General features: G+C 43.7%; 1 non-coding gene across 1 annotated transcript; it reads left to right on the top strand.

Annotated features, from left to right (window-relative positions):
- The first annotated feature begins 9,558 nt into the window (after nucleotides 1-9,558).
- TRNAR-CCG (transfer RNA arginine (anticodon CCG)) lies at nucleotides 9,559-9,631 on the top strand. Its single transcript has one exon. It is a non-coding gene; the product is annotated as a tRNA-Arg (tRNA).
- Nucleotides 9,632-12,696: the final 3,065 nt, after the last annotated feature.

The raw sequence follows: 12,696 nt of genomic DNA on the forward strand, positions 1-12,696 counted from the left end.
AGTTAAGGACTTTGGTCTCTGTAGCAGATTATTGCGAAGATGCAGGAGGAACCTCATTAGGCCCCTTCTCCTTCCTCTGCTTTTCCTTCTCCCACGGATAATAGAAGCATGGAGGGCCTGGAGCAGAAGCATCGCTGTGGCCGGTAGTGACCACAATGCTAGGGGTCACTGTGGTGACAGGGGAGATAATGGGCGCCACATGGTAGGTGACCGTAGTAGTGGAGCAAGCAGCTTTAGCCACAGCAGCAGAAGCAGCAGAGCAGGCTGCGGTGGTAGCTGTAGTGGACGAGCCCGCTGTAGTGGAAGCTGCAGGAGCAGTGGGCGGCTGGGCCGTAGTGGAGTTGAACGTCACGGTGCTAGCCATGGTAGGGGTAGTCTGAGTCACCGGAGGCAATAGAGAGAGGGCCTGCTGAATCTCCTCTGCTATTTTTCTGATGATGGGGTCGTCACCAAACACCCACTGCGGCAGGGAAGGTGTCTCAGGTTCAGGGAGTCGCCAGGGGCTGGTGAAACAGGAGGCCTTCGGCTATCTTCCCTAACTAGGGCCGGGTAACGGGGTGTCCGGAGGTCCGGTACTTACTGTTTCGTCCCGTTCCGGTGAAGTCGATCCTCCGGTGGAGAAAGCCAGATTCGATCCACTGGAGTGGGCTGGTATCGGAGACGGGCTGCGGTCAGACAAGGAGCCCAACTCCCGGTCACTATGCGCCGGGCTGACCGGACGGCTATGCTCGGCAGCGTCGGACCCCCAGCTGTCTTCGTCTGACGGGAGCGGAGCAGACAGGCAAGCGGGATCCAGCTCGAGCAGAGGCTGTGGATAGCTTGGTAACACGGCAGCAGCAGCGGCACACGTGTCTTCTATCCAGGTCGCCATCTTGCTACGCACTGACCGGAACTTGTAGCAGGAAGGGGAGGAGCGCCAGGCTGGAGGATCCGGTTCCAAAGTCTGCCCGGCAACAGTGACGTCATCCAGTCCAGGCAGCCAATCAGGAGTATTCAATGCAAAGTCTATGGCGCCGGGCGATTCACGCGCTTTGGCAGCATGGCAATTAACCCCCTCCTCTCCGGGGTATGGCGCAGCCAGAAATTGAAGAAGACGGCGGCCATCTTGTGTACAGTTCAGGGCCCTGAGGGCCTCGATTACCCCCATAGTGATATAGCAAAGTCTCTTTGGGGTTGCGGCACAGTCCTGGGGCACACAATGCAAATGTAATCCTGTTCGTGACGCCAAATGCGATGCCCTGGACCCTAGGGGCCACTCCGCTATACAGATGTTGTGAGGGTGCAGGAATCGGGGCAGCTGTAGGAAGTAGTGGTCACGGTTTAGGCACAAGGGTGCTACAGCTGGAAGCCGGAATCCTGACCAGGCGGGACTACTGGGCATGCGATTCTTCGTTGTCCTTAGTCAGGGCACCAATGATCACACCAATGCCAAGGTTCAGAAACAACGGTAGTTGTGTATTTATTGTAACGGTAGTAACTAGTAGTAACAGTCTCTCTGGATGCAACCGGGAATAAGGCAATCTTGAATAAAGCAGAATAATGGGTGATGCTGCAATAGGCTGTGAGATTAGCGTGCTGAATAATGGGAGTAGTAGTGATACTGAAGCAGAGATGCTGGGTGGAATGAGACTTGAATTGAATACTTGCTGTTGATGATTTGAGGAGATGATGATGAGAGGAGCTGAAGAATGACTGAAGAATCGACACCCAGATGAGAATCTTGAGACTTGAGACAGGAACACAGCCAGTGGACTGGAGCAGCAGAGCACACAGAGGCCTCTCTCTTTTGCAGGGAGAGAGAGGACTAACAGACAACCTATCCCCTTGATGGCAGGGAATAGACTGAGGTAGCACAGGAAGTCACATGGTAACCCAGCCAAAAGCTCGATGACCATTGGTGTTACCATGGAAGCAGGGCACAGTCACGTGACATCCAGCCATTGCATCATCACACCATTAGGCATATACAGAGGAATATACATGAGAAGTACCATCCTTGAACACTAGGAGGCGACATAATACCTTTTAACACTGATACCTGAATTCACATGCAATAAATGACTGAAATGACAGACTTAAATACTGAGAAGGGGGACACAATACACGCAGTTTGCAGTGGACCATAGCTTTCCAGAACAGAACTGTTTATAATGAAAGTGTGAGCATAAGAAGGGCTGTTCCGGGACCCTGCACAGCCATAGCCATAGGCTGTATCCCAGTTTTCAGGGCGTTACTCCCGCTGTATCCGGGGCAGCGGGAATCTGCTGCCGAGCGTTGTCAGACATGCTCAGTATCTTGTTTAGACCTTCCCTATAATTTTATCTATGAGTGGTGGAGAATCTTTATTTATTTAATTTTTTTAATTCCTCTGGAAAAAGTGAAAATAAAAGACAACATACTCATTTGCCCTGAACCCATTGCCACTGACATTCTGATGCATTCAGTCCCCACTGTATATAACTGCTTTCTCAGCTCAGTGATTAGAACCAGGAAGACAAGGAGAGTAGAAGGGACCAGGCTCCATAAGGATGGCAGCAGCAGGAAATCAGGGCAGGTGAGTATGCTTTTTTTTTGCTGCACACCAATAACTCTTTGACCAGAAAAACCCTTCAAAATTGAAACCATTTGCAAAATTATTTCATGTTTGGCGTGATCCAACAGAGTAAATCAACAATTTTCCAACTCGCACTACATATTTACAGTGATGGAGTACAGTAATTACCATGACGCATTGTAAATGTACAGCATTTGCTGCAAAGTCCAGGATAAGTCTGTTATTCCTTTGGCACCCTGCAATCACGTCATGAGTTTTCAAGGGTGCCAGAGCACTAATGAAGACCCCCCCCTGCCATCTTTGTATGCCTATAGTGCCCTGGTATGGTAAATATGAGATCGTGTTTTTTTGGATTCGAGTATTGTAAATCCAGTTGTAGGCCAAGAGAAATAAAGAAGGCTAAATACATTGCAACAGCTAAAATATGGTAAGCGGTAAGTATATTGGAGCTAGCAAAAGAGAGAAGCAGTCATGGGTCTTTACAACCAGCGAGATGAGGGGGGATTGTAGAAAATAGGTAGAATACATTATCAGCATGCTGGAGAGGAAATAGCTACAATCCCACCATCAAATAATCCCTAAATTGCTGCTTCCTCCTTTCACAATAAGCAAAGGAAAAAAAAAACATGGAAGAGGATGGAAGGTCTGAAGTCAGGGAGGAACTGATAAGAGAAGAAAACTGTAAACTAAACCCAGATGCCTTTTCCTCAACATCAGGGCAGCTTTGTGATTCAGTCTTCAGAGGTTTCAGTACCGTGAAGCTGTTTCTTAGGGCCCTATTACACGGGACGATTATCGTGCCAAAAATTGTTATATAGTTCGAATTTAAACGATAATCGTTCTGTGTAATTGCAGGCAACGATCGAAAAATCGTTCGTTTGTCGTTGATCTTTGATTTAAATCTGAACCTAAAATTATCATTAATCGTTCGCTGTAATTCCACGTTCGTTCGCTCAAGTTTTTTCACTAATTGTGAGTGCCCATTGCCCATCACTACTGCGAGCAGGCCAAACGACATCTTATTCAATGCGAACAATTTGCGAACGCGCAACGATAAAAATAGGTCCAGGTCTTATTAAACGAGCAACGATTTCTCGTTCGGTCATTAATTGTTAACTGCTATTCAAACAAAGATTATCGTTTAGATTCGAACGATTTAACGAAAATCTGAACGATAATCGTCCCGTGGAATAGGGCCCTTAGTCACCAAAACCTAAAAGTGCACAGGATCACCCACATATTCTACCATTACATAAAATAACATAAGCAGGTGCAGCAAATCTCAGCATCGTGGCCTGGTATTCATAAATGCTCAAATAAAGTAATAGCAGAATAGACAGATGAGGCCGGGTTCACACTACGTTTTTGCAATCTGTTTTTGCAAAAATAGGAATAAAAAAAAACTAATGGAAAAACAGATGCATCTGTGTGCATCCGTTTTGATCGTTTTTTCCATTGACTTTTTTTTAAAAAAAAAAAGGATCAAAATGCATCTGTTTTTTTAACGTACACAAAAATGTAGCTGACCACATTTAGTGTACATATAAAAACAGATGCGTTTTGATCCATTTTTTAATAATGTAAGTCAATGGAAAAACACATCAAAGAGTGCACACCAATGCAAAAACGGATGAAAAAAACAGATTGCAAAAAGGTAATGTGAACCCAGCCTTATCCTTGCTTTGGAACTAAAACACAACCGATGTAGTCACCATTACAGGTCAGATAAAGGTTACTATATTAGTTGGCAACAATCTAGACCAGTCATGTCGAACTCTGGCCCGTGGGCCAAATCTGGCCCGTGGTGCCAATATTTTTGGCCACACGTTTCCATTGGCCACACGTTTCCATTACTGTGTTAAATCTGGCCCTCCTGATGTTGCAGCAGATTTTAATACGGGTGGTCCGGATGGCTGCTCAGGCCGCCCATTTTATAATCTCGTAGGCCGCAGGCTACTATAAGAGACTAATATAGGGACTGGCTTCTATATAAGACTCTATTGTGGAGGGCTGGCTATTTTATAAGACTATTGGAGAGGGCTGGCTTCTATATGAGACTATTTTAGGGCTGGCTTCTACATAAGAGACTATTGGGAGGGCTGGCTACTATATAAGACACTGTTGGGAGGGGGGCTACTATATAAGACACTATTGGGGGCTGGCTACTATATGGGATGCTATCGGGGGGCTGGCTACTATATTGGGTACTATTGGGAGGGCTGGCTACTATATTGGGCACTGTTAGGTGTGCTGGCTGCTATATTGGGCACTATTGGGGGGCTGGCTACTATATTGGGCATTATTAGGTGTGCTGGCTACCATATGGGACACTATTGGGATGGCTGGCTACTATGTGGGGCTCTAATAGTAGGCCTGGCTAGTATGTGGGGCACTATTTGGGAGGGGGAGCTACTACATGGGCACAATTATGGGATTACCTACTGCTTTAGGGATATAATGGGTAACTACAATTAACAACATGTGAGGGACAATTACTTTACCATAGGCTGTGCAGGAAATGCCACATGCACTTTTCATTAAATATCATGGTTGGCCCGCGACTTAGTGCAATTTTTTAATTTTGGACCACTGTGTATTTGAGTTTGACACCCCTGATCTAGACCTTATAATGAAAAAAATAGCATATGACTTATAGTTATAGGTAAGGTTTGATTCTAGATATAAATTCTTTTTTAAAGCAAGTGTACCACTGGGTACATCGTTTGGTGTTTATTACTTTTGGTGTTTATTCTTTTGCGGCATGGCATTTTTTGACTAATATTTGCTGAGACCGGATGTTGGCTGGCAACCATACCTACATGGCATTTTTCATGTTTGTTTAATTTGTTTAGCATATTTCTAAATCAGTTTTCTAAATCATAGCATGCTCAGGGTTTTTAAAAAAAATTATTTTAAGAAATAATGGCATTTACCTCCCATAGACATCTATAGGTGGAAAAAATGCCCGAAAAAAAATGTTTAATTTCCTTGCACTGCCTCCAATGAGGGATATCAATGAGCTGTGTGGGTAATGCATGGTTGTGGAGAGAAAGTGCTGCAATAAAAGGGTTGGGAGGCAGGGTTGCTACAGAAAACATTAAAGTGATAATGTAATAATTTTAAAATGATTCATGGCTGATACTGTGCAGCCCTGTTCATAGGCGTTATTCACATAGCACACTGTATGGCTACACCCGGAGACCTAAATGCTTTGCACAACTTAAAGGGAATCTGTAATTTGTGTTTCAAACTGCAGGTTAGCTCCTGATCTGCTGCAAACTGTAACACCTCCTCCCCCTCCCTGGCTTTATTGCCACCTGGAAGCTGAATCCCAAAGCCTCTTTATCCTTTCTCACTGTATAATAGAAGCATTTTTCTACATTCTGAAATCACAGAAAGATATATGAAAGGCACCATGGGGGAGATTTATCAAAAAAGGTGTAAAGTAAAACTGGCTCAGTTGCCCCTAGCAACCAATCAGATTTCACCTTTCATTCCTCACAGACTCGGAATCTGAGTGGTTGCTAGGGGCAACTGAGACAGTTTTACTTTACACCATGTTTGATAAATCTCCTTCCATGTGTCTCCTTGTCCTAACTACTATCCAACAGTGTCAGCAGTTTGGAACCTGACAGATTCACTTCAAGTACTATAAATGGTTCCTCTACTTTTCACTACAATGCTTTTGTTGGAGAATGTTTCTATAGTGTCTGAACCTTTTCCTAATATGGTCAGGTACGAATGAGCTTTATTTAAAGTGTCACTGTTGTTATAAAAAAAAAACTTTTGATGTATCATAGGGAAATGGTAAAAGTTTTGATCGGTCCGGGTCTAAGTGTTCTGAGTAGGGATGGTCCGAACTGAGTTCGGTTCGGGTTCATACGAACCCGAACCCTCGGTAATGATTCCCGCTGTCTGCCCGCTCCGTGGAGTGGGCGGATCCAGTGGGAGGGCCGCCTGGAAAACTGGGATACAGCCATAGCCATAGGCTGTATCCCAGTTTTCCAGGTGTTACTCCCGCTGGATCCGCCCGCTCCACGGAGCGGGCAGACAGCGGGAATCATTACCGAGGGTTTGGGTTCATACGAACCCAAACCTCGGCAGGTTCGGACTATCCCTAGTTTTGACCCATACTGATTGGGGAAAGCAAGGCGGTAGAAGACCACCCTAAGTGTGGTACTCTGCTGGCTTTGTGTCACGTGACGTGTCGGACTCATAGTGTAAGTCTATGGAGCGCGATCCTCTCTCCACTAGTTCTCTCGAACGCTAGGGGTCTGAACACTGAGACCCAGACGGATCAAAACTTTTAGTTTGTCTCTGTGACACATTAAATTTTTTTTATAACAACAGGTACACAATTAGGCTATGTTCCCACTACGCATAAACAGTGTCCGTTATTTGGCACTCAAAACAACGGCCATTGTTCAATACTTTGTGTGAACAGTGGCCCTTGTTTGCATTGACTTCAAAGCAAATCATTGCATTATGAAAATAATGTTCTTTTAATTGAAAAAAAAACGGCCATTCTTTTCATAATAAGTATGGATGTGTGAACATAACCTTAAAAAAAAGAAAGGACAATGCTAGGCTCATGGAGTATGAATATGAGGCTTTGTAGATGTGAGTTAGGCTCAGGGGGTATGACTATGAGGTTTAAGATCCTTTAAGGCTAAACAGTCTTCGGCCGTCCATGGTCCATGGTGTGGGCATTTAAATACATTGCTATAGGCCGCACATCTCCTGTTTACACAGGCTCGAAAGATGTGGTCAGCTGATGCAATTGCTAACAATTATCAGCCAAATTAGTGTTTCTCGCCTATAATTGCCCCAATGAAAAGGCCCCTTAGGGTGCATGAATTAAATGAATTAAATTAAATGTAATAAACAACACTATACTTACCTATCCCGTTGCTCCATATCGACGCCCCTGGGTCCCACTGACAGCCTCCAGCCTCCTGCAGCAACTCCAGCTGCTATGTCACATACCCAGCTGATCGATTATCCACTCAACCAATCAGTGACTGGTGCGGGAATCAGACACTGACTGGCTAAGCAGGCAATCAATGAGCCGAGCAGTGACGTACCCAGTAGAGATGATCGAACATCGGAAAATCATAGGTTCGATCGACCTCGAACATTCTCGAAGCTGCCGCATTCGATTGCTGATGCCTATCTGGTCCGTGCGGAAGGAGGAGCGTGCTCGGGGACTGCATGGAATTCCAGGATTCAGCCTAGGTAATAAAGGAAGGCATCAAATGCGGCAGGTTCGAGAATGTTTGAGTTAGTACCCAGATGTCGGGGGGGGGGGGGAGGGATTGTGAAGGTTGCCCTGCTACAAGCAGTTCTCTATGTTAGGAAATTGCTATTTAGGCTATTACCTATTCTGTACACGAAGCGTCACCAACAATGCATCTAAACAAGATAAATCTGCTAAACCAGACACAGACAGACACATATGCAACACCTCATGGTAAATAGAGTCTTCTTATTATAACAGACAGAAGAAATAGGAAACAGGAGTTATGTGTATGAATATCACCTTACGTGACAACAAGCAATTTTGTCATACAGCCATTGTAATTGGACTGAATACAGAATCATTTCCTGGGTCTGTCAGGCAGAAGACGAGTCGGCTCTTAGCTTGTCTACAGCTGGCTTTCATGTGCCTGACACTAGTCAGGAGGAAGAATGTCACAGTTACATTATCTAGGTTATGCAGCAGCTGCTGGATACAATTTCCATCATTCTTGTATATAACAAAATGAAGACATTCATGTAACATTGTATAAACCAAAATATTTCACTGTAAGTGTCTGCTGAACAAATACTAGGTTTTAAAGGGAAACTATCAGCAGCTTAGACGATTCAACCCTGCTGATAGCCCCCTATGGTGCACGGGGCGCAGAGGAGGAAGGCATTTCTGTTACTTTACTCCTCTGTGCCATGTTATCAGGGTACTCTTCGATCCGGAGCACCACTAGGAGCACTGCCCCACCCCCCAAAGCGCCAAGTCGGCCCACTCCTTCTAATCATATTCAATGCAGTGGGTGGGCAGAATGATATGGGGGGGGTCAGTGCTTCTAACAGTGCCGCAGACCGAGGATTACACTGCATGGGAACGGCACCAAGGAGGAAGTTAAAGGGGTTATCCAGCACTACAAAAACATGGCCACTTTTCCCCCTCACTTGTCTCCAGATTGGGTGGGGTTTCAAACTCAGTTCTATTAAAGTAAACGGAGCTTAATTGCAAACAACACCTGAACTGGAGACAAGAGAGGGGGAAAAGTGGCCATGTTTTTGTAGCGCTGAATAACCCCTTTAAGAGACATACCTTCCTCCTCTACATCCAATGCGCAATAGGGGGCTATCAGCAGATTAGATTTTCTAACCTGCTGATAGTTCCCCTTTAACTCAAAGTTTAGAAGATGTTGGAATATGGTTAAGGAAAGAAAAGTGAATATTCACCAGAATGAAGCTGCCTCTTTATTTTCCCCTGAAAGCAGACACTTCTTAGTGTTGGACTTGGGTGTATTGTTCCCACCAGAGAGCAATCATCACCCACTGATGCAACCTACTTTTAGCCTTAAAGGGATTTTCCAGGGATTTCATGTTGATGGGTTATCCTCAGGATAGGCAAATATGTATGACTATGGAGAGTGACCCCTGTAACCAGCTGATTGGTGGGGGTGCCAAGCTTATCCTTAGGTCATTAATTAAAAAAAGAAAAAGCCTAGTTCCCTATACGCTTTATACTTGCAATAGGGCAGATTCAGAGGCTGGGTTCACACTGTGTTTTTACTGTCCGTTCAACAGATCAGTTTAATGGAAAAAAAACAGATGCATGAACCTTTACTTTTGATATGTGACCTGCAGTAACTGCTGCTGCTTCAGCTTCTAATTGTGATTGTCATGTAAACAAAGACTTTGTACCACAAAAGAAAGGGGATTCAAATTCAATAGAAATGAAGATTCTACTCAATAGCTGTAAAAATACATCATGTAGAGGCCCAGTGGCCTAATGGATAAGGCGTCAGCCTCCGGAGCTGGAGATTGTGGGTTCAAGTCCCATCTGGGTCGCTTTTATGTTGAATCAATAAATTAACAAATCTGTAGTAATTGAAAGTATCATATATTTATATAATGCATGGTCTATATACAGATGTATGGGTTTATGAGTTTTCTGACTATACATCAAAGTAGGAAGGCTTTACAAGTATATATTGTATATTATAAACAATGTAGCGATGAGGCGGCACTCCAGATATAGTGAATAAACAAGGGAATTTATTCACCCATTATGTGCAATACAACGTTTCAGTTTCTCAATGAAACCTTTTTCAAGCAACACTTGCTTTATTCACTATATCTGGAGTGCCGCCTCATCGCTACGTTGTTTGGAATTCAGCAGGTGTCTGAGTCTAACTCCTACAGGGCTGTGCACCCACCGGAGCTATTGCCGCACAGTGCCGTCTACACCCTCCATTTTTTTTATTGTATATTATATGTAGATAAATATTATTATAGATTAGCATTAGTACAATAGTAATAATGCTTTTATTTGTTGTATATTATTTTGTTGTATATTATTATTATTACTATTAGAGATGAGCAAATTTACTTCTCCGAATTTCCTAGGACTGGATCTTTTCCCAGCCACTGGGGAGGAGTGGCACGGAGCGGAGCAGACTTCAAAGCCCGCAGCCTGATAAGCAGAATGCTGATAGGTCAAAGTGCTTTGCTTAAATTAAATTCTCTCATCTCTAATTATTATAGATATTAGTATCTATCTATCTATCTATCTATCTATCTATCTATCTATCTATCATTCAGCAAGTAGTGGCATCTGCAAAATGCTGAGCCTGAGAGGGGTGGAGCATGGCACAGGGATTTCCTCTTTTGTGTGGCTTAACCCTCCCCCCTATAATCCTCCCCTTACAGTCCTGGTTTTGAGGGTATTTTTAATAGTTTTTATGTGGATAGGGGCAGTATACGTACCGGTTTATTTGTAAAAAAATTAAATAATGTTTAATATTTTTGATATGCCGATTTGCTAGTGTGACACAGTGTTTGTTTGTTTATTTATTTGTATACCCCTCCCAAATTTAAATATATATATATTTCCCCATGCCAAATGTTCATGAGTATGGGGGGAAGGGAGAGATACATGTTGGCCAACAGCTCTTGGAGATGTATGGCCACCCTAGTGGCAAGTGCTTGGCCCCCAAATCCCTCTCAAATTAAGCCGGCTTAAGCTGGACTTTTGGGGCCGATTATTGTATCAACTGGAAGCTCCTTGCCTTTCCAACCCTTGAATCCCTTTTTAGATATAGATGCAGTATAAAAACAATAGGTACCAATGTACAGTAATATGCATTAAATTAGCCAAAAACAATAGATTGCAGTCATATAAAGTGTGTACCTGAGTCTCCTGCCTGTCCCCACAAGTAGATGTATGTGTAACATGGTTTTGCCGACAACCACCACCACCACCTTCAAATAAACATCATGCTCAAGCAACAATTATCTAATGTGTATGTGCACCTTTGTTACCACAATGACCCATTCTTCAAATGGATTGAGAACTCCAAATGAATACAGAAAGGAAAATTTATAATTGCGATCCATCATTTACAGCAGTGCTTCTCAATTCCAGTCCTCAGGCCTCACCAACAGGTCATGTTTTGAGGATTTCCTTATTATTTCACAGGTGATATAATTATAGTCAGTGCATCAGGTCTTATCACAGGTGTTCTTTGTATGGGAAATCCTCAAAACATGACCTGTTGGTGAGGCCTGAGGACTGGAATTGAGAAGCACTGATTTACAGCCTTTGTCTCCTCATATGGGGTAGAGGAAATATTTGGGCTTTCTCCAGTACAACCTCTGCGTCTCCTGCTGTAACCTGGGAATGGTGATGCACATACACATTTGCAATATGTCCACAGCTTTGCAGAAAACAATTCCTGTTCTTGTATACTGTATTTCTCCATAATGACTCCAATAATGCATAATGCTAACTGGGATCTGGATAGAATTAGTAGTCTTTAGCCTTGAAAGCTGTTTATCATCCCTTATATGACAGCGGGAGAGTATCAATGTGTATACTGGAGCAGGTCGTGGCTGGAGACTCCTTATTATGCAGTCTTGCATATCTTTCCTCCTTTTTGTTTCAAGCATATTACATCTAGAATAGCTAGCAAGAGTTTAAGGCAGATTTATACCGTAGCCCTAGAAGATTATGGTAAATGTAGACCATACATAAGAAAACCTACTGTGTAAATAGGGATGGCCAATGGTTATAGCAGAAAGGAGAGCTGATTGAATAAGACGAGGGAAGAATCTGACAAGGAGCCTACCCACAGCTGCCTGGCAATTACAGTCAATTCATACAATAAGCAGAATACTAATTTGAGATGAATTTCCACTCCCTTTGTGTATGAGCTGGTACCGGCTGGGACTGCATGCAGATAAAACTGCTATCATTAAATGTCTGTGGCATGTGGGATATGGTTTTTGAGACTACATATGCTGTGTTTGTTAGAAAAAACTATAATAAAGAGGTATAATCCATTCCCTATAGCTGCACCCCCTACTGTTCATGTGAAACAAGTGCTTCCAACACCTTCACTGTCAATAGGTTGGTGGAAACCCCACAGCTCCCTCCCTCACAGGCTTCTGTAACAGTTCGTCTATAGATTACTATGTGTCTTTATGTGCCACCAGTGGCATTTTCTATATATGCTGTTTTACAGGGATATTGATTGCTGTAAATACAGTCTTACGTAATGGCACCATCCAGCTGCACTACATATGTCGTATGCATTTCATTGAATGCATAGAAGTACCCAAATTATAAGGGGTGGTAAATATCGATCCCCTTTTATATTTTGTGTGCATCACTAAGTTCCCACTACTGCCTCAATGTAGGGCCCAGGCTTTGCTGCGCATTGTATTGCCTTGAGTGGAAATGGCTGTGCTACTGATCCCTGGTAGTGACACTGGTGACACTGGGAGCCATGAGAAGAAAAGAGTGGGAACCTGAGGTTGATGTGCAGCCTAGTGTTGTGGCACCAACAGTTGTGCACCATGTTTGTTATAGTGACCTCATGAAGTCCCAGAAGAACCTACAGTGGATTTGGAAA

The sequence above is a fragment of the Dendropsophus ebraccatus genome, chromosome 4 (genome assembly GCF_027789765.1).
Source record: "Dendropsophus ebraccatus isolate aDenEbr1 chromosome 4, aDenEbr1.pat, whole genome shotgun sequence".
NCBI lineage: Eukaryota > Metazoa > Chordata > Amphibia > Anura > Hylidae > Dendropsophus > Dendropsophus ebraccatus.